The 20991-nt window shown below is 46.4% G+C and overlaps 1 protein-coding gene and 1 long non-coding RNA gene across 7 annotated transcripts in view; one reads left to right on the top strand and one right to left on the bottom strand.

Moving 5' to 3' along the window:
• Window positions 1-20991, top strand: part of LPIN3 (lipin 3) — a 41573-nt gene that overhangs the window by 5651 nt on the left and 14931 nt on the right. The window lies entirely within an intron of this gene.
• LOC106005274 lies at window positions 11384-20878 on the bottom strand. Its single transcript, XR_001178516.2, has 3 exons — window positions 20748-20878; window positions 12940-13023; window positions 11384-12840 (listed from the first exon to the last, which is right to left on the bottom strand). It is a non-coding gene; the product is annotated as an uncharacterized LOC106005274 (long non-coding RNA).

Genomic DNA, 20991 nt, shown 5'->3' on the forward strand with positions numbered 1-20991 from the left:
GCTTGTTTGCTACCACAGCAAAACCTAGTCTATCCCGATAGATACACCTTCTAACATCCAGTCTATCCCACTGTCCATTGTACAGCACGGAGGCAATTTGGGTGGGTTAGACCCCATTCCCCACATGTGAGTGTGGATTCTCTGCTAAGTCAGTTGACTTAATCCCATCTACCTTGTACTGCTTGCTTCAGGAATGATCTATTACCGAGGCCTACATCTATCAGAATCCAATATTTTCCCCATCACAATAATTGAATAAAATCCTCACTATTTCCTTGGATGTCAGTGAAGGACTATTTGCTGCTGGCAACTATTTTGTGACCATGAAGACAGTCAGCCTAAAGATGAAGCCAACACATGAATAGGAAAAGTCAGAACACAGAGAAACAGAGTTGGAGGGCTGATTAAGGCTAACCTGAACCAATAAAGTCAGGTAAATCAATAAATTCCCCCATATTATTGGTTCTCATTTGAGTTGGGTTTTCTAGTCCCCAGAAACATTCCCGCTGTGGCTCTCCTATCGTATTCCCTGCGTAGTTCTGAGCAGTAGGTAGCACTACAGAATCACAAGGGGGAAAATGTCTGTACTTTAAACAATCACAGGAAGAGAAGCTGAAAATTCTGTGATTTACATGCCAGCTCCTTTTCTAGAACAAGGTATCACAATGCAGGCAGAGCACAGACAAGGAACAGGAACCAGCTGAGAACCAAGGATTCGAAGGAGAAGGATCCTCTAGAACCAGGAGAGTGACAGGCCTCCGGCTTAATCAATAGTACATAGTTGGTTTCATACAGAGTGTTCTATCCCTCTCTAAACATTTCTGTTGCATTTATCAAGTCTGGAGTGAAAGAATCCAGGAGGCAGTTCCGTGCAGTAGGTAAGGAGGATTTGACTTCGAAACTACTGGGCTTGAATCCTGTCTCCCCCACTTACTTGCTGTGTGAACTTAAGTAACTTTCTTAAATCCCTAATGTAGTTATGACAATCGAGTGAGATACTTCCTCTTACTATTAACATAGTATGTGATGCATTATAAGGACTCAGTGGGTAAAAAGGATGTCCCATCAATTTTTTTAAGAAAGGTTCTGGGGGGCGCCTGGGTGGCTCAGTGGGTTAAGCCGCTGCCTTCGGCTTGGGTCATGATCTCAGGGTCCTGGGATCGAGTCCCACATCGGGCTCTCTGCTCGGCGGGGAGCCTGCTTCCTCCTCTCTCTCTGCCTGCCTCTCTGCCTACTTGTGATCTCTGTCAAATAAATAAAATCTTAAAAAAAAAAAAAGAAAGAAAGAAAGAAAGAAAGAAAGGTTCTGGGACATCTGGGTGGCTCATTCAGTTAAGCATCTGCCTCCAACTCAGGTCATGATCCTGGGGTCCTGGGATCAAACCTTGCATCAGGCTCCTTGCTCAGTGGGGAGACTTCTTCTCCCTGTGCCCCTCTCCTCTGCTCATGCTCTCGCTCTCTCTTTCTCTCTCTCTCTCTCACACACACACACACAAATAAATAAAATCTTTAAATATAAATTTTAAAAAAGAAAGATCCTGAATCTAGTTTGCCAACTTGTTGTCTCTTGGCTCTAAAGCCTCCCTTCTTTGGCTTGCCCTGTGATCCTGGAGCTGAATTCTGTAAACATTTCCCTTCTGCTAGTGGCACAATGTTTGTTGGCTCTGTCAGTGGAGAAGGTTGGAGAAATTTATAAAAATTAAATAAATAAAATAAAACAAAAAATCACAAGGGGCTTCCTGGTTCAGAACCTTCCTGATTCTTGCTCCTGTGGTTGCCCATAGTCTAGGGAGACCCAGTGGTGCTCACCCTCTAGTGAGCTGTTCGGCCTGCTTCTGGTCTATAGCCTGTGGCCATCCATCAACCGTCTCCACCATCCACTGGGCTACATTCTGCTCTAACAAGGCCCCAATCTCACCTTGGGGTTGGGGGACAGGCACTTACTAGTTTGTCTTCTCCTTGGTCACTCTGCCTCAGCCCTAGAGATGGTAGGTACAGTCTATAGTTACTATGCCTACATTCTTGGGAGCTCTCTTTCGACCCTTTTAGTTACTGACCATCTTTCATTAGCTAAGAATTCTTCATATTAAAGGTCCCTTATTCAAATTACTGGTGTGGTTTCTGCACCCTGAGTGAGCCCTGTCGGATACACCAGTGGCCCCAACTGCCCATTAGACAAATTTCTGGTTTTAAAAACAAACTAATTTGTGGGAACAGGTAGGGGAAGTACAATTGTGTGTATAATATAGAATAGTAGTTACAAAGTCATGACTTCATCCTCAAGAGAACACTGTAAGAGACATATAATGGTGTCCTGATGTCAGAGCCAGTCCTTTGCCTGTCCTTATAAATGGGGTTCTGCTGGACCAGCCCAGCCCAGTTCAGCTCAGGACCTGAGTCAGACATGACGGGCAGGATCCTGAGGCTTATCACAGGATCCTAGAGTCACATCTTGATTATAAATATATAGTTTCTGTTGGGTCAGAGAGGGGTTTGAATGTCCATAAAACACTCCCAGCTCAAGGCACTGTTTTGTCCCCACCCACCTCCCTTCCCCCCTCCCCCCAAAGCACATTGTGCCTTGCCTGGTATTAGGTTCTGAGTATGCAGCCCTGAAAACAATCCAGAGACCTTCATGTACCTTACGGTCTAGTAAGTAAGGCAGACATTGGTCAAATAATCAAAAACATAAATCTTACACAGTACGTGGTACCATGAGATCCACTAATAGGAGGCTTTGGCTCAAAGATGTTTAAGGAAATAGTTAGTATGGAACCTAAAGGGAAAAATAGGGGTTAAATTAGATGTATTAGTCTGCTCGGGCTGCATAACAAAACACTATAGACCAGGTGGCTTAAACAAGGGAAATAAATTTTGTCACAGTTCTTGAGGCTGGAAATCCAACATCAAAGCCCCAGCCAATTTGGTTTTTGGTGAGAACAATCTTCCTGGCTTGCAGATGGCTGCTTTCTTGCTATGTCCTCATATGACCTTTCCTCAGTATTTGTGCGCAGGAAGAGAGGGAAAATGAGCTCTGTGGTGTCTCTTCCTCCAAGGACACTAATTGTAGTGGATCAGGACCCTACCCTTATAACCTCAATTAATCTTAATGACCCCCTTATTCCAAATACAGCCACACTTGGGGGTTAGGGCTTCAACATATGAATTTTGGGGGCATACATATATTTAGTCCATTACAATAGGCAAACAGGGGCAAGAAGAATACTCCCTATAGAGGGAACAGCACATTCATAGGCCCTGTGGTCATCAAGGATACGTGGTGCTTTAAACAAAAAAGAAGGAAAATGTATAATGAGGCAGATAATTGGAGGAGATAAGGCTGGAGAGGTGGCCAGTGGCCAGATCATGTACAGCCTTGAAGTTCTTGTTAATAATTTAAGTCCTATCCTAAGAGCAATGAGGCTTTACTGAAGTGAACTGAGTAGGGACAATATGGTGAGTGGAGACCAAAAAGGAGGGATCAGAATAGGCCCAGAGAGAACCATAATGAAGCTGTCCAGGGCATCTAGGCTCAGCCAAGATCACACAAGTTGTCACTGGCTAGCCCAGAAGAGTCACTGGCCAGAAAGGCTGCCCAGGACCAGAGAAGAGAAACTGTTTCTGACCCAAGTGAACTATGACTTACAGGTTCTCTGCAGTCTTGGCTTCTCTCTGCTATAGTCCACCTGGTAGACCCCATGCCTTATACCACATCAGCGAGGACAGACTAGCTCTCTGCCTGGTTCTGTATCCCTAGCCCACACTGGCCCAGCTTGCTTTCCTCCTTTTCCCATACTGGACCACAGAACTAAGAGTCAACATGTTGGCTCCTGACAAAGCAGACTGACCAGTAACTGCCCATCCCCTCTCTAGACTCTTCAGTGTGACATTCAAGCCCTGAGCCAACAAAACTTTACACTTTACTTTAATCTAGGATCCTGAAGAGCTTTAATTTAAGAGAAGTTGTGAACTGGAAGTGATCCATTCCCTTCACAGATGGTTTCAAGTCATCTGAGTGGACTAGATAAAGTCAAGCTCTGAATACAGAGCAAAAGGATCCTAAAATGTTAACCCTCCTAGGACTTAGGGGAGAAAAGTGTCTTTGGGGTGCCTGAGTGTCACAGTCCATTAAGTGACCCACTCCTGGTTTTGGCTCAGGTCAAGGTCTCAGGGATTGAGATTGAACCCCATGTCAGGCTCCCCATTTAGTGCAGAGTCTGCTTCAGATTTTCTCTCTCCCTCTCCCTTCCTGTTCTTGCTCTCTTTCTCAATCAAATAAATACTTTTTTTTTTCAAAGAGCACCTCTTTTGAGGAGGTTTTATACCATTCTAACCTTAAAAGAGTTTCTCTAAACAATTTTTAAAAAGCACTACAATGTCTAATCCACAAATGCAGCCAGACACATAAGAAGACGAGGCACCCCAAGAGGAAACAAGTAAAACAACAAAGAAGCAGACTTATGATGACCCCAAATAAAAGAAATTATCAGAGACCAAAAAACAGCCAAACACATTACATTCATGGAGATAAAAGCCAAGCTTAGACAAATAAAAATCATGAGATACCACTTCACAATCATCAGGATGGTTATTATCCAAAAAAGAAAAGAAAAAGAAAAAAACAGATGTTGGCGTAGATGCGGAGAAATTGGAACACTTGTGTGTTATTTGTGGGGATGTAAAATAGTGCAGCTGCTGTGGAAAAACAGTATGATGGTTCCTCAAAAAATTAAACATAGAACTACCATATGTACCAAAAATTCTACTTCTAGGTTTATATCAAAAAGAACTGAAAGCAGGAACTCGGAACAGACATTTGTACACCCTTGTTCATAAGAGCAACAGTCACAATAGCCAAAAGGTAGAAGGAACCCAAATGTCCATTGACAGATGAATGGAAAAACAAAATGTGGTATATATACACACAATAGACTGTTACTCAGCCTTGAGGCTTGGGTGGTTCAGTCAGTTAAGCAGCTGGCTCTTGATTTCAGCTCAGGTCATGATTTCAGGATCGTGAGATTGAGCCTCACATCCTGGCTCTCCACTCAGCAGAAAGTCTACTTCTCTCCTTCTCCCTCTACTCCTCCCCGAGCTCACACATGCCCGCGCTCTCTCTCTCCTAATAAAATAAATCTTTAAAAAATAATAAAGAATATAATTCAGGCTTAAAAAGGGAGAAAATTCTCAGGATGCCTGCGTGGCTCAGTGGGTTAAACACCAGCTCTTGTTTTTGGCTCAGATCGTGATCTCAGGGTTGTGAAATAGGGCCCCAGGTTGGGCTCTGTGGTGGGCGTGGAGCCTGCTTAAGATTCTGTTTCCCTCTCCCTTTTCCCCTCTTCTTACCGCATGGGTGCTCTCTCTAAAAAAAAGAGGGGGGGGATCCTGACGCATGCTACAATATACATGACCCTTGAGGATATAATGCTGCATGAAATAAGCCAGTCACAAAAGAATACTGTATGACCCCATTTACATGAAGCACCTAGAATAGTTAAATTTACAGAGACAGAAAGCAGAATGGTAATTGCCAGAGACTGGGAGGAGGAATGAATAGGAAATTATTGTTTAATTACATTTTTTTAAAGTTTTTAGTGTTGCAAGAAGGAAAAAAAAATTTCAGTGTTGCAAGATGAAAAGAGTTCTGGAAACTGGTTGCACAAAAATGTGAATGTACTTAAGACTAGGAAACTACACTTAAAAATAGTTATGATGTCAAATGTTGTGTTTCTTTTACCACAGTGTGGAAAAACCTAATGGGAAAGATAAAATAGAATAATAAAAAAATACTTGATCCAAAAGAAGAAAAAAAAAAAAGGAAAATGGGAACAAAAACAAGGTAGGACAAAAAGCAGGCAACAGGACTGTCGATGTGAATGGTTTGTCACCCTATCTATAACTATGTTAAATGTAGGTGGACTAAATAGTCTAACAAAAAGGAAAAGATCAACAGGGCAAATTTAAACAAAACACAAGATTCAACTACAGGATATTTATGACACATTTTAATATGAGGACTTGTAGGTTAAAAGATAAAATACTCTAGCTAAAATTTTAAATAAGAAGTAGTACCTATCTTATACAAGTTCTCTTAGAAAATAAAGCGAACACTTCCCAACTTATTTTATAAGGTCAGCATCACTGTATCACCAAAACCTGGCAAGAACATGATAAGAAAAAATATAGTCTACTATCACTCATGGCCATCAGTACAACAATCCTAAACAAAATGTTAGCAAATCAAATACAGACCAGATTAAGAGGATAAGGGGCACCTGGGTGGCTCAGTGAGTTAAAGCCTCTGCCTTCGGCTCAGGTCATGATCCCAGAGTTCTGGAATCAAGCCCCGCATCGGGCTTTCTGCTCAGCAGGGAGCCTGCTTCCTCCTCTCTCTCTGCTTGTGATCTCTGTCTGTCAAATAAATAAATGAAATCTTAAAAAAAAAATTAAGAGGATAAGAAGTCATAACCAAGTAGAGATTATCTCAGGAATGCAAATTGGTTTAACAGTTAAAAATCAACCAGCCACATTAGCAGACTAAAAGGGAAAAATAATTTGATTATCTGAATAGATGGTAAACAAAAGCATTTGACAAAATTCAACATTTATTCACAACAAAAACTCTCAGCAACCTAAAGACAGAAGACAATCGGGGCGCCTGGGTGGCTCAAGTGCGTTAAGGCCTCTCTCTTTGGCTCAAGTCAAGACCCAGCCAGGGTTCTGGGATCGAGCCCCGGATCAAGCTTTCTGCTCAGCGGGGAGCCTGCTTCCCTTCCTCTCTCTCTGCCTGCCTCTAGGCCTACTTGTGATCTCTGTCTGTCAAACAAATAAATAAAATCTTAAAAAAAAAAAAAAGATAGAAGACAACTTTTCCAATCTGATATATGAGATACGGGGGGGAAATCTAGAACCAACAGCATTCTTTTTTTTTTTTTTTTTTTAAAGATTTTATTTATTTATTTATTTATTTGACAGAGAGAAATCACAAGCAGTCGGAGAGGCAGGCAGAGAGAGAGAGAGGGAAGCAGGCTCCCTGCCAAGCAGAGAGCCTGATGTGGGACTCGATCCCAGGACCCTGAGGTCATGACCTGAGCTCTGTGGTGGACCCTGAGATCATGACCTGAGCCAAAGGCAGCGGCTTAACCCACTGAGCCACCCAGGCGCCCCGAACCAACAGCATTCTTAATGGTAAAATAGGGAGCATTTTCCTCTCTAAAATCAGGAACAGAGAAGAATATTAGTTACTACCACCTCTAATCAACACTTTACAAGCTGTCCTAGCCAGGGCAATAAGGCAAGAAAAAGAAAATAAAAAGTCATAAAGATAGGAAAGGAAAAAGTAAAACTGTCTTTCTTCAAATATGACACAATTGGGGGCACCTGGGTGGCTCAGTGGGTTAAAGCCTCTGCCTTCGGCTCAGGTCATGATCCTAGGGTTCTGGGATCGAGCCCCACATCAAGCTCTCTGCTCAGTGGGGAGCCTGCTTCCTCCTCTCTCTCTGCCTGCCTCTCCACCTACTTGTGATCTCTGTCTGTCAAATAAATAAATAAAATATTTTTTAAAATTAAATTTAAAAAAATGACACAATTGTATAGGTAGAAAACCCTAAGAAATCTCAAATAAATTTTTAGAACCAATAAATTATTGCCTTTGTGTAGCTGCTATAACAAAATATCACAAACTGGATAGTTTATAAACAACAAAAATTTATTTTCTCCCATTTTGGAGGCTGGCAGGCTGAGATCAGGGTGACACCATTGTCAGGCAGGTTCTGATGAAGGCTCTTTTCCAGGTTTCAAAATCAATATACCAAACTCAACCTCACTTCCTTTTTTTTTAGATTTTTATTTATTTATTTATTTATTTGACAGAGATCACAAGTAGGCAGAGAAGCAGGCAGGGTTGGGGGAGGGAAGCAGGCTCCCTGCTGAACAGAGAGCCCGATGCTGGGCTCGATCCCGGGACCCTGAGATCATGACCTGAGCCGAAGGCAGAGCTTTAACCCAGGCACTCTCAACCTCACTTCTATATTCCAGCAAATGTCAGAAAATTATTTTTTAAGAATAGTCAGAAGAGTTTTGAAATAGCAAAAGAAAAAAAAAATACAAAGTTCCAAAAATGGATCTAACAAAAGACATGTACGACCTCTATGGAGAAAACCTTGAACATTTTAACAGACATTAAAGAACAAATGAATGGCGGAGAGAGTAAACGTGTTAATAGATGAGAAGACTCAATACTGTAAGGCTGTCAATTGGTCTATAGATGCAAAGCAATCCCAGTTGATTTTCACATGGCACTTGATGAGATCATTCTAATAAAAATTTATATGTAACTGCAGAAGGCTGAGAACAGCCAACCTTACTCCTGATGAAGTATAAGGTGGAGAGGATTTATTCTATCCGCTCACAAAATTTGTAATAAAGCTCTCATAATTAAGACAGTGTGGTATTGGCATAAGAGTAGGCAAAAACCAATGGACAAAAGAAAGAACCCCCCCAAAAAAGACAGATTAATGTTAGATCACAGAACAGTGTGGGGAAATGAACTTTTGAATAAATAGTGTTGAGTCAATGGACTATCCATATGGGGAAAATGGCATTGGAATCCCATCACACACCACACTCAAAAGCCAAATTTCTATTAGATTATGGACTAAAATACAAAAGGTAAACCAATAGTGCTTTAAAAGATAACATACAGTATCTTTATGACCTCAAGGGAGGGTAAGTTTTTTAAAACAAGACCAAAACAACACTAACCTCAAGTGAGAGATTGATATATTGGACTTCTTTACACTTAAGAACTTAGGGATGCCTGGGTGGCTCAGTTGGTTAAGCGACTGCCTTCAGCTCAGATCATGATCCTGGAGTCCTGGGGTCGAGAACTGCATCCGGCTCCCTGCTTGGCAGGGAGTCTGCTTCTCCTGCTGCCTCTCCTCTCGTGCTCTCTCTCTCTCACACACATAAATAAATAAAATCTTTACAGTTAAGAACTTTTGTTCATCAAGAGACACCATTAGCCACAGAGGAGAAAGATTAACAACACACATAACTGGCAACGGGTTTATATCCAAAATATATACAAAACTACTATAAAGAAATAATGAAAAATACAGAGCAGTGGGAAAATGGGCAAGAACAGAGGTCTTGGCTTCACATAAAGAAAATCCAAATGGGGGGGTGCCTGGGTGGCTCAGTGGGTTAAAGCCTCTGCCTTCAGCTCAGGTCATAATCTCAGGGTCCTGGGATCGAACCCCGCATCGGGCTCTCTGCTCAGCAGGGAGCCTGCTTCCTCCTCTCTCTCTGCCTGCTTCTTTGCCTGCTTGTGATCTCTGTCTGTCAAATAAATAAATAAAATCTTTAAAAAAAAATCCAAATGGCTAATAAATGCATGAAAGTTGCTGAGCCTCATTAGTAATCAGGGAAATGAAGCAGAGAGAACACCTACTACAAACCGAACAGATGGCTAAAATACAAAGTCTGATAGTACCAGTTCCCGATGAAAACTGTTGGTGAATGCACAAGGGGAGCTCTCATGCATTGCTGGGGGGAGTGTACTTTGGGCAACAGTTGGGCATTATTTTTTTTAATGAAGCATAGGAATACCTATAACCCAGCAATTCTGCTCCAAAGTATATACCCAAGAGAGATACATGCCCAGGGAGACACGTAGACGTGTACAAGACTGTTCACAGCAGCATTATTTAAAATAGCCCCAAACTGGAAACAACCCATATGGCAATTGGTAGAAAGGATAAATTGTGGTATATTTACTCAAAGGAATGCTTCATACTGCACAAAAAACGAACCACACCTGCACACAACAGCATGGGAGACTCATAAACAATGTGGAGTGGAAGAAGCCAGGGACAAAAGAACAACCACATTTAATGACTGCTTTTATATAAAACCCATAACCAGACAAATTAAACATGCCCCCTACCCCCAAAATCTTTGCCCCTCCTGTACTTATGAGATATGTGAAGAATGGTAATAAAAGATGGATTTGCGGGTGCCTGGGTGGCTCAGTTGGTTGGGCATCTGCCTTCAGCTCAGGTTATGATCCCAGGGTCCTGAGATCAAATCCCAAATTCGGCTCACTGGTCAGCAGGGAGTCTGCTCCTCCCTCTCCTTCTGCCCATCCCCCCACTTGTGCTTGCTCTCTCTCTCTCTCTCTCGCTCACTCTCTCTCAAATAAATAAAATATTAAAAAAAATAAAAGACGCACTTGCAGGGTACCTGGCTGGCTAAGTCAGTGGTGCATGCAACTCTTGATCTCAGGGTCATGAGTTCGAGCCCCATGATAGGCATGAAGATTACTTTAAAAAAAAAAAAAAAAAAAGATGGATTTGCAAACAAGCTGGGGAATCAGTTTTGTCCCCAGCCACAACCACTCCTCTGCTGAATATCTCCAGTCTGGAGGTATGATGATTGTCCTAGATGTGAGCTGAAGGAAGTTAGTGGGGGGAAGGAAGTCTGATGTGGGGATGGAGAACAAGAGTCAGGCACGCCTTACGTTGGGGTTCATTATGAGGACCTCAGTGACATTTTAATAAAGTTACTCAAAGTTAGAGGACCATAATGATGAATTTCTAGTGTACTAAACCTTCACAGGAGACCTGGAAACCATAAAGTAGGGCAAGAGTCCTACTGAAATGCCAGATGCACTAGCCGAACAGGGCCAGGCTATTTTCGCAAGATCCCCAACAATGAACATAATTTTATTTTATGTGTGTTCTTCCAGATTTTTTTCAGGATATCTAATTATTTTTCATTAATGTAACTATGGGATTTAAAAAAAATTTACTTATGTATTTATTTGACAGAGATATCACAAGTAGGCAGAGATGCAGGCAGAGAGAGTGGGGGTGGCAGGCTCCCTGCTGAGCAGAGAGCCTGATGTGAAGTTCGATCCCAGAACGCTGGGATCATGACCTGAGCCAAAGGCAGAGACTTGAACCCACTGAGCCACCCAGGCACCCCATAACTATGGGATTATATTACACACCATTGAACTTTTTAAAAATTTAACCATAGGGGCGCCTGGGTGGCTCAGTTGGTTAAACAACTGCCTTCGGCTCAGGTCATGATCCTGGAGTCCTGGGATCGAGTCCCGCATCGGGCTCCTACTTCCATGGGGAGTCTGCTTCTACTTCTGACCTACTTCTCTCTCATGCTCTTTCTCACTGTCTCTCTGGCAAAAAAAAAAAAAAACAAAAACCTTAACCACAGGGGCACCTGGGTGGTTTAGTGGGTTAAAGCCTCTACCTTGGGCTCAGGTCATGATCCCAGGGTCCTGGGATCAAGCCCCAAATCGGGCTCTCTGCTCAGCAGGGAGCCTGCTTCCTCCTCTCTCTCTGCCTGCCTCTCTGCCTACTTGTGATCTCTGTCTGTCAAATAAATAAATAAAATCTTAAAAAAAAAATAAATAAATAGATAAGAAAAACTTAACCACAGGTGTTAGACCTCTGTCCATTTGAATCCATACTGGTGTACTTGTACTTGGAGGTGATCGATATATTCATTATCTTGATCATGGTGGTGGTTTCATGGGTAATTACACATGTTGAAACTCAAATAGTACACCTTAAATAAGTGTGGTTTACTGTACATCGGTTCCATCTCAATAAAATGAGAAGCGTTGTGCTTTCAAGCTCTTGGACTGTTTTTCGCACTGAGCTCTCTGCAAGTCCACGCTCCAGCAGGCATTACTTCTCAGAGCTGTGTGGAATTCTGAAGTAGGCCTCCACCGTGGTTTACTAGCTCCTTCCTTGAGCACATCACTTGCCTCCCGTTCACCTATGCCATGAATAATGCTATTCTAAATAACCTCCTCGTTTTATGTGCATCTGAGCAAACTTTCCAACTTATTACAAAGAGTGAAATGGCTAACCTCTGTGTCCTATGCATACGTAATGTTACTGAGAATTACCTGCTTATTTTATGGAAGGACTAAGCCATTTTCTGTTCCTGCCAGCCGGGCACTGAGAGTCCCCAGTCTTCCTTTGTGTTTCTGTCTCTTCACGCGACACGAACATCCGTGCCTTGTCCCCCCCACCACTCCCTCATTTGGTACTGACTTCATGGTCATGGACAAATAATTCTTCGGGCTGTGGCACACGGAGTGGCCATTCTTCCTCATGCTTAGCAGATGGAATTTCTCTCCATCTTTACTCGGTTCTTAACCACGTTTTTTGGAAGGAAGGGTGCGGGTTCGAAAGGGGAGCTCCACAGCCCGTCTTTCTGGGCACCCCCTGCCTGCCTCGAGAGGTCCCGTCTCCATGAAGGAACTGGGCCTTGGTGCTGGGGCCAGTGTTTTAAGCCGCGAGGAATGTGGTGACTCAGCTGGTCGCTCAGGGACACCTCCGTGAACAAGGCCGAGGGAAGGAAGTCATTACACAGACAGCTGGGCTGTAAAAAAACAAAAATACTCCACACACCAAACTCTACAAAGTAGTGTGGCTATGTGTCCCGTGACTCAACGGGACTGCTTTGGCCACGTGGCACTCGGCTCAGGGTACGTGGCACGCAGCCCTCACCCGCGCCGGCTGGCCGCTCCTCCGAGCTGCTTGGAGGGAGGGCTGGGTGGGGGCCCCAAGGAGACCGGTGACGGTCCTCTCTCCTCCCTCTCCACTCTGCCCGTTGCTTCCCTCATCATCTCCTTCCTCCCTAATCCTCTTGCCCTTAAACAAAACACAAACAGGAATTTAGTGTCTCACGCCTGCTGAAGACGTGGCAGGAACATAGTGAGGTCAACACATTGGTGCCCCGGGAAGGCCCTCCGGAGTCCTGCAGACGCTGGTGACAAGTCATATCACCGAGGCAGGGGCTGGAGTCCTGGGCAGAGAGGCCAGAAGGAGATGGGTCAGCGGCAGGGGATGGAGAATTTGAGTTAGAAGCAAGACCATCAAAGATGTGGGACCCCCACCCACTGACCTTTACTGGAGACCTCCTCTGTGCCAGACACCGTTCTTGGGATATATCCGCAAAGACAGGTCTTGTCCTCATGGGGCCTACGTTCTTGTGGAGAGGAAGACAAACAGCAAATATCATAAATCAGTAAAGTATGTAGCATATAAAAAGGTCACTCATGGTCCTGGAAATGATTAGAACAACAGAGGTGGATAGGAGTGGTCAGGGTAGAAAAGTGGCATCTTGAGAGGGGTGAAGGCACGAGCCATCAGGGTGTCTGGGGAAAAAGCACTGTGGGAACTGCCAGGGCAAAGTGGGGAGTGTGCCTGGTGTGCTTGTGGACCCATGGGTGGTAGATGGGTGGCTGTGGAGTGGGGGAGGGGGCGGAGTGGAAGAGGAGGCGGGCAGTTGGAGGTGTGAGACTGGGAGCTGCAGGAGGCTTCTGAGCAGAGATCCAAGCAGATTGGATTTGGAGTTTAACAGCGTCCTGCAGTCAGATGGCTCTGACCCCTGGGAGTATGGCACATGGGGTGTACCGAGAAAAACCTGCAAATCTTGCCAGAGACGTAGAATTTATGAAATCCATGAGCATGATGTTGGCAAAGAGCTAGAATCACATGGAGCGCTGGCCAGTGAGGGCCTGTTTGTGTCAGGTCAGAAAAGGACAGTGACAGGGTGGGAGTTTCCAAAGAATGATTTAAGTCAGAGTTAAGTCTTTGGGAAAATCAAAGGAGCCGCCAAGTATTTTTGGATGGTCGCGCTTTTTAGAACACACAAAATACATGAAGGGTGTCATGCCATGCGATCTATCCCCTGCTTCTAAAGCATTTCTTTGTAGTTACACTAAAAATTAGGATACGGTGGCATATGTAAACCAAAATTTGTAGGTATAAGATAACAAGATTTTGTTTAGTATACCTTCAAGTGTCTGGTAATAACTGGTTTCCTTTTCTTCGTATGTAACAACGGTTCCCACTTAGCCAGGTTGTCGTAAAGATTAAATAAGAGCATTGACTCACTAACACATGCAGCTAATACTTGTAGATTTTCTTCTGTGTGTCGGGCACCAGGAGAGAGTCTGGCAGCAAGGTGATGCGCACAATTGCCCTCACAAAGACACAGCATTCATCAAATGGTATATATACATAAATGGCCACAGGGGTACCCGGGTCGCTCTGTTGTTAAGCGTCTGCCTTCCGCTCAGGTCATGATCCCAGTGTCCTGGGATCGAACCCCGCATCGGGCTCCCTGCTCAGTGGGAAGCCTGCTTCTCCCTCTCTTATTCCCCCTGCTTGTGTTCCCTCTTTAGCTGTGTCTCTTCCTGTCAAATAAATAAATTCTTAGAAAAAATATAAATAAATAAATAAATAAATAGCCACAAAAAAGAGGAGGATGAAAAAGATGGGCGCCTGGGTGGCTCAGTGGGTTAGGCCGCTGCCTTCGGCTCAGGTCATGATCTCAGGGTCCTGGGATCGAGTCCCACATCGGGCTCTCTGCTCAGCAGGGAGCCTGCTTCCTCCTCTCTCTCTGCCTGCCTCTCTGCCTGCTTGTGATCTCTCTCTGTCAAATAAATAAATAAAATCTTTTAAAAAAGAAAGAAAGAGGGGCACCTGGGTAGCTCAGTGGGTTAAGCCTCTGCCTTTGGCTCAGGTCATGATCTCAGGATCCTGGGATCGAGTCCCGCTTCCCCCCTCTCCCTCTGCTGCTCCCCCACTTGTGCTCTCTCTCCTTCTCTCACTCTCTGTCAAATAAATAAATTCTTAAAAAAAAAAAAAAGAAAGAAAGAAAGAAAGAAGGAAAGAAAAGGCATATGATGCTACAAGAGCCTACATCAAGGAGTTAACCTAGCCAGAAAGTGTATTAGTTAGTTACTGCTCTGTATCAAGCCACTACTGACTTAGAGACTTGGAACAACATACATTTATTATCTCAGTTTCTGAGTCAGTAGTCTGAACATGGCTTAGGTGGGTCTTCTACTCTGGGACTCCTCTAAGGCTACAATCAAGGTGACGGTGGGACTATATTCCCACTCAGGGCTCCAGCTCCCTTGGGTTGAGGGAGGTCATTTCCTGGTGGCTGCAGGACTGAGAACCCGGACTTCTTGCTGGCCATCTGCAGGAGGCTGCCATAGGTCCTAGAACTGCCCATAGCTGCCTGCCATGTGGGCTTCCTCAACACAGTGGTTTACTTCACCAGGTTACTGAGGAGAGTCTCCAGAGCGCCTCTGCTAGCAAGACTCTTACATAACACAGTCACGGGAGTGACATCCTAACACCTTTGCCATAGTCTATTGGTTAAAAGTAAGTCACAATTCCCACTCACACTCAGGAGGAAGGAATTCCACAAAGGCATGAACGTGAGGAGGTGGGGGCACGGGGGGTCACCTTAGGGTCTGTCTGCCACTGAAGGTTTCCCCAAGGAAGTAACAGTGGAGCTGGGAACTAAAAAATGAGTTGGCAGGACGCCTGGGTGTCTCAGTTGGTTAAGCATCTGCTTTTGGCTCAGGTCATTATCCCAGGGTCCTGGGATTGAGTTCTGTATCGAGCTCTCTCTCAGCAGAGAGCCTGCTTCTCCCTCTGCCTGCCACTCCCCCTGCTAGTGCTTTTTCTCTCTTTCTCTCTGACAAGTAAATAAATAAAATCTTTTAAAAATAAATAAAAATAAAAAATGAAAACGGAGTCGCATTAACTACACAGATAGAGGGCAGAGGGGGAACTGTCTAGGTATAGAGAACAATAGGGCCCGCACAGTACAATAACATTCACAAAGGATCTAATCCAATGACTAGCAGTGTTGTGCCTCTCATGCCTAACAACCATCCATGGCTCCTCAGCGCCCATGGTTTTGCCCAATATTCAAGGCTAGATGGGTCATCTCCTCACATCACTTTCTCTCTCCAGCATCTGTGCCTTTACTCACCACCCCACCCACTTAGAGGGCCCTTGCCCTACGATACACAATCCATCTATATAGAACTCAGAGCCCAGCAGGCATTGATCTTCCCTAAACAATATTTTTGAACACCTATTTAAGTGGAGGGCACCATGCTGGGTCCTCGTGGAATTGCAAAGCATGGTGAAACATGGTCCTGGATGCCAGATACTGGGTGGGGGCAGAAGATATACCCAAATAAAAAGAGGAAGAACAGGAGGTTCTCCCGCTGAAGGTCAAGCCCATGGGGCAGCTGGTAAGTCCTGCGAGCTTTTAGACCTCAGAAAACTCCACTTCACACAGTGGTGAATGATCTTACAGTATTCTTCCCTAGGCTCGAAATTGCAAACGGATTCTAAGGGTCAGCCAAACTGGCGTTTTCCCGGGAAGGACAGTTGGAATCGGGAACTGCCCAGTCTCCGTCCACACTGCCAGGCAACCTGGCCAAGCCGGGTCAGTCCTTGGCTGGCAACAAAGGCTTCATTGGCAAGAAGAGGGGATAGCTACGCAAGTGTCCTGCGCTCCAGCCCAGGAATCCCTGGCCACATCTAGGGCCTGTCCTTGAAAAGCTGGGAGAAGAGGCCCCAGGAGGCCCACGGCCTTTGCCACATCAGCAGGGAAAAGGGAACACGGGAGGCAAAAGCAACCGAGGCCAGTAGCCCAGAGCCCGGCTTCCTCTAGCCAGCGGTGGAGGGTGGAGCCGGAGGCAGGGGGCGGGGCAGGAAGCAGGCGGGGCTGGAGGGTGGGTGGGGCCAGCAGAGGGTGGGGCAGTGACGGGCCCTGCTTCCCCAGTCCCGCCTCTCAGTCCCGGAAGGAGCGGGCTTCGAGCTCGGCGGTGGGGGTCTTGGCACTGAGCACCTGCCCTCGCCTGCGAGTGGGGGTTGAGTGTCTGCAGATGCCTTGCAGGGCAGAAGCAGTCTGAGTCTAGAGGTGGGGGAAGGCCTGGCACCCCTGCATTTCTACACTCCGCCCTCATCTTCCCTAGTGCCTGCTGCACCAGGAAGCCAGAGGGCTTTTCTCAATACCCATTAAAGCTGTTTCCTTTGCTCTGAGGGCAAAGAACCCTCCTCCCACAATCTGATACCTCCTCCGCCCCCCCCCCCCCCGCCCCTGCCTCATCTTCAAGACTGAACCACCCTCCAGTAGCTCTGCGGGCCTTTGTACAAAGTAGTTCCTACACCTGGAACATCATATCCACCCATCTTCATCTAACTAATTACAACTTATTTTTCAAGCTTGGGGATCTACTTGGGAAAGCCGTCCTTGACCCTCCCATCCTGCTATGGGCTCCTGTAAGCCTAGTTATGTTGGGTAGCAATTGCCAGACTACCTGTCTGTCCTTTCTCTTCTCCCCATCCATCACAAGACTGTGGGGTCCCTGCAGTATCTCTAGTGACTGGCCCAGGTAAGGTGCTCAGTGAGATCATGAACACCCTGCCTGGCAGTCTTCTGCCATCCTCTAGACCTCTGCCTGGTGCAGAGGTCTGGATGCCAAATACTGGGTGGGTAACTGCTGCAGTCACTTCACTTCTCAGAACAGCAGGTCTCGGGGTGCCTGGGTGGCTCAGTGGGTTAAAGCCTCTGCCTCTGGCTCAGGTCACGATCCCAGGGTCCATGGATCTAGCCCCACATCAGGTTCTCTGCTCAGCAGGGAGCCTGCTTCCTCCTCTCTCTGCCTGCCTCTCTGCCTACTTGTGATCTCTGTCAAATAAATTAAAAAAAAAAAAAAAAGAACAGCAGATCTCAAACTAGAGTGCATCTGAAACACTGGCGGGGGTGGGGTGGGGTGGGGGGGTGTCTTATTAAAATACAGATGGGTGGGCCCCCACCCTCAGAGTTTCTGATTCATAGGTGTGGAACAGGGCCTGAGAGTTTGCATTTCTAAAAAGGTCCCAGGTGTTGCTGCTGCTGCTGCTGACACAGGAACTCATTTTAAGGATCACTGGGTTGGGTCATGTTTCTTCATCAATAAAATAGGGTCACTTCTGTTCCCTGCCGGGTGTGAGGTTTTGTGAGAATCAAATGAGATTATGCAGATGAGGAACTAAGCATGGTGCCTGCACCCAGTAGGGGCTCAATAAGTGTTTGCAATTGCATCTGGGAGTGGGCGGGCCACATGCCAGCAGAGAAAACATGAGCAGTAGATGTGGGTCAGGGCCCAAGCACGTCAGCTGGGCTGGAGGAAGAGCAAGGCCCAGCACAGCAGCCAGGGAGTTCAGGTTGTGCTATGGAGGTGGATGGGAGCCATGCACAGTTCTGGAGCAGGGCAGTGACAGGTGGAAGCTAAATGTGGCAACATTGAGCAGGAGGCACAGCAGCAAATTCCCTGTGCTGGGTTTTCCTTGGCTGGTTGGCCAGGCATAGAGCAACCAGATCTAGCAAATAAAAATGAAGGATATCCAGTTAAATTTGAAGTTCAGATAAAGAATGAAATTGTTTTAGTATAAATATGTCCCAAATTGCATGAGACATAGTTACAGTAAAACAAACAAGCAAACAACAACAACAAAAAACCCCACTTTTGTTATTTATCTGAACTTCAGATTTAACCGGGTATCCTTTATTTTTATTTGCTAAATCTGATAGTCCTAGCCAGACATCAACTGCCTGCCCCAATGCCTCCATACTGGAGGGAGTGAGCTACAGGTCCCTCTGCCTCTCTTCTCCCCTTTCAATGAGGCCACGAGGAGTGACTGAGGAGCTGCTCCCGAGCCCGGTCTTGCTGCCAAGACAAGTGGTCACAGCTGCGGGTCTGGGTGAGCAGGTCCTCCCACTTCATGTCAGGTTCGCCCAGCAAAGAAATGGTGAGGCACCGTAAATAATCACTGGGCTGTAATTTAATGAAGCACATAAAGTTACCAAGGCCCATAGAGAAGGAGGTATCACCTGTGTGGGGGGGTTATTCAAGAAACAAACAGTTGCCAATGGTACAGGCCCACCTGCTGAGAATACCCACAGAGGAGAAAATAGCCTCCTCCATCCTTAACCCCAGAAATGATCAACACAAGTGCTCAGGCTGCTCCTGTGCTTGCAGGATGCCTTGGAAATGGTTACATAAATGACAAACTAGAATGAGGGGGGGATACGCCTGCCTCCTTCAGCTCAGTTGGGCATTGAGATAAGTCATACTATCAGAGGCTGCCTCGGTCTCCCCCACCCCCATAATCACCAAATCCCAGATGATTCACAGTTCCGGAAACAAGCTTGTCAGAAATCCAATTTCTGCAACAACCTTTATACCAACTTTTTTTCCTCTAACGAGTAACAATGAAAATAATATGTGCTCCTTTCCTTAAAAAAAATTCTTTTAATGTGATAAACATTACTGAATGCCTCATCTGTGCCCTGTGCTGTGTTCAGCTTTTTTTTTTTCTTTTTTAAGATTTTTATTTATTTATTTGACAGAGAGAAATCACAAGTAGATGGAGAGGCAGGCAGAGAGAGAGAGGGAAGCAGGCTCCCCGCTGAGCAGAGAGCCGGATGCGGGACTCGATCCCAGGACCCTGAGATCATGACCTGAGCCGAAGGCAGCGGCTTAACCCACTGAGCCACCCAGGCGCCCCTGTGTTCAGCTTTTTATTTAGCTCAGTAGTTCTCAGCCTTGGCCGCACGTTGCAGTCACCCCCAGATTTTCCAGGTGATCCCGGTGCACGGCGAACTCAACACACACACAAGGTTGAGAACCCCTGGTATAGTTCAACCTGCTTAATCGTCACAATACGGTGGTAAGGCAGGTGTTCTCTCCGTTTTGCAGATGAGAAAATGGAGTTTCAAAGAGTGACTGCGGCCTGTGTAGCCATAATCTTGGATTTCTCCTTTCTTCCCAGGCCCGCTTGAGGGATTCCTGTATCCACGGTTAAATATCATGGGTATATATCATACGTCCATTGGTCTGTTCCCAGCGTTGCTGCCCTGGGGCCACCTCGACATAGCTCTGCTCCCAACAGGACTCTTCGGAGACACCAGCCAGACTCCGCCTGGGTTTAGGACTGCTACCACATGACTTTTGCTAGAGTGGGGACCCCTGAGTGTGTGACCCGTGGGTCAAAGAGCAATGGCGACCACCTCCCACTCCTGACCACCCAGGACCCTCTAAGCCGGGGTCTTTACAATTGCGCACCGACCCCCCCCCCCAGTTTTTCCTCGGTGCCCTCCCCCTTCACAGCAAACTCCCTCAACTCCTGATTCTTCTCTGTGCATCTTTGCCCCGCCCATCTGTCCTGCCATCTGACCCACGTTTCTCAGTACGTCCATACAGGTTGGCAGAGGGGTCTGCTGATCCACGTCAGGCCGCGAGCTACAGATTCGAAGGGCAAGGTCGTGCCCTAGCCCGACGCCTCGGCCGTGGCTCGCAGGCCCACGGATTCTTCAGAAGTCGGCGCACCTGGGTTCACCTGTCCCCTCCCGTGGCGCCTGCCGGCGGAGAGGACGGTCAGCTGGGCCAGAAAGCTGGTCACCGCCTGCCCTCTGCTGGCCGGTTGCAGTACTGAGCCCGCTGCCGCTCCGCGCGTCGGTCGGACAGATGGAATGAAGGAGCGGGCATTTATTGAGCTCCTGCTGTATGTCAAGCACTGAACTGGGAGTTGGGGTGTAAGGATGAACGCGACCTGCTTTCACAAAGTTCAACTTCAAATGAGGAGGCAGACAATAATCAAATAGTCATTGAAGCAAATATGAAATTACAACTGTGGGCTATGTGAGCGTATAACGCGAGGCTCCTGCCCAGTCTAGGGGGTGTAATGCCGTGGGGGATGGGGTGGTCAGGGACGGACAAGAAAAGCTGCCCCTGAGGAGGGGATGTGTGAGTGCCAGGTGCCGCACAGTCATTTCATGTAATCTTGAAAATCCTACAAGGTGGCTAATCCAAAGAAGAAAACAGGCTCGGGTTGGGGAAAACTTACCCTAGGTCACACAGCGAGGTGGAAGCAAAGCCAGGAAGGCTTAAATCCGCCCGATTCAAAAATCCATGTAGCAGGGCACCCGGACATCCCATCTAGCTGCTTTAGGGCGCGGGGCGGGGCCGGGGTGGAGCCTGAGCGGGGCGGGGCCTGAACTCCGGCTCCGCCCAGCCTCTATAGGCGAAAGGGCGCCCTTGGGCGGAGGCCTGGGCGGAGGCGGGGTCTTTTCGAGGGGTGGAGCCTGGGC

Source organism: Mustela putorius, unplaced genomic scaffold (genome assembly GCF_011764305.1).
Source record: "Mustela putorius furo isolate JIRA1106 unplaced genomic scaffold, ASM1176430v1.1 tig00000743_pilon_pilon_pilon, whole genome shotgun sequence".
NCBI classification, from domain to species: Eukaryota; Metazoa; Chordata; class Mammalia; order Carnivora; family Mustelidae; genus Mustela; species Mustela putorius.